General features: G+C 45.4%; 1 pseudogene; it reads right to left on the reverse strand.

The window, feature by feature from the left end:
* Window positions 1-680: 680 nt before the first annotated feature.
* On the reverse strand, window positions 681-1,458 carry LOC102476597 (nucleoside diphosphate kinase A pseudogene; annotated as a pseudogene).
* Window positions 1,459-1,751: the final 293 nt, after the last annotated feature.

Below are 1,751 nucleotides of genomic sequence, written 5' to 3' on the forward strand. Positions count from 1 at the left end.
TAAAACAAATTTTAAAAATAATAGTAATACAAAACAAAATTAAAAATTCTTTAAAAATAAAAAAAGAAAAATAGGGTTAGCAGGTGATGTGGAGGTCAAGACTGCTAGATACAATATGGCCAACATCGTGGTTCAAGTCCTGGATCCAGCAGCTTGAAAAACATGCCAGGCATATACGCAATGCTTGCCCGATATCCCAAGAGAAGAATGAAAAAGACTGCAGCATGGCCGTCCCCTCAGAGGGTGATAGCTCACTTCTCCTCTCTAGATATACCTCCATCTCCCTTCAGCGAGCAAACACACTCTATAGAAAAACTTGAAAAACTCCTATCATGCCTCTGTTAAGGCAACCAAATCAATATTCTAATAAATCAAAGCTACATCAAAGATTTCTCCCACTTGAAGGCCATCCCAGGGATCCCGGCCTACCCTTCAAGTAGCTTTTCTGATTTCTGGAATAGTTAAAACTTCTCACATCCCCCCATCCACTGAGTCCCTCAGAGCTTCTGAAGAACAAGACATGTAATCGTATATGTGTCATGAATCCTCCGTGACCAGTACAGTCTGGGCCCCCAGCAGATCCTCTGATGATGCCTGTTGACTGGCTCCGTGCCAAGAGTAGGCAGGAACGCAGTGGCCAGCAAAGAATAGCTGTGTGTCTGTGCGATCTCTCAGGCCGGTGTGAATAATTTATGGTGTCTTTACATCTTTATTAACTCAGGTTATCCAGAGTACATGAAAAGGAGAAAATAACACCAAGCAATACAGCACTGCAAAGTAACCGACTCAGCGAATCCTCCACTGGGAAGAAACATCTTAAATCTGATGGTAGCGCATAACACTGTACAGGGAGCACGCACGGCTCCAAGAGCTTCCCTCCAGATGATAAGGACGTTCCGGGAATAACTAGATTTGCTACAGCCTGGTCCTCTGCCCGTGGTAAGGAGGGGAAGGGCAAAGCTCCCCCATCACTCGTAGATCCAGTCTTGAGCACAGTTCTTGTAATCCACCAGTTCCTCAGGCTGAAACCACAAGGCAATCTCCTTCTCGGCACTCTCCACAGAATCACTGCCATGAATAATGTTCCTGCCAACTTGGATGCAAAAGTCCCCTCGGATGGTCCCAGGTTTGGAGTCCGCGGGGTTGGTCTCCCCGAGCATCACTCGGCCTGTCTTCACAACATTCAGCCCCTCCCAGACCATGGCAACCACCGGCCCTGAATGCATGTATTTTACCAGGCCAGCAAAGAATGGACAGTCCTTTGGGTCAATATAGTGTTCCTTGAGAAGATTTTCAGAAGCATGCATGAATTTCATACCAACAAGGAGGAATCCCTTCTGCTCAAAAACGCTTGATGATCTCTCCCACAAGGCCCCACTGGACCCCATTGGGCTTGATGGCAATGAAGGTGCATTCACGGTTGGCCATGGTCCCCCTCCAGCTGCTTGGATTTCAACTTCTGCTCTGTATTTCTTCTAATGAAGGTGCATGCACGGTTGGCCATGGTCCCCCTCCAGCTGCTTGGATTTCAACTTCTGCTCTGTATTTCTTCTTTTAAATTGTGGAAGAACAATCTTCAGCCCCTGGGACTCATTGTCTCTTTTCTCTCGCATCTTCTGGAATTCATTGTCTCTCATTTCTTGCATCTCATTTAGTTTTGTCACTTTGAATATTTTGAATTCTTTACCTAACATTTCCATGAGTTCCATTATATTGTCTGTAGATAATAAAGAGTTGTTCTTTTCCCTTGG

This window comes from Tupaia chinensis, unplaced genomic scaffold (genome assembly GCF_000334495.1).
Source record: "Tupaia chinensis unplaced genomic scaffold, TupChi_1.0 Scaffold000248_1, whole genome shotgun sequence".
In the NCBI taxonomy this organism is placed as follows: domain Eukaryota; kingdom Metazoa; phylum Chordata; class Mammalia; order Scandentia; family Tupaiidae; genus Tupaia; species Tupaia belangeri.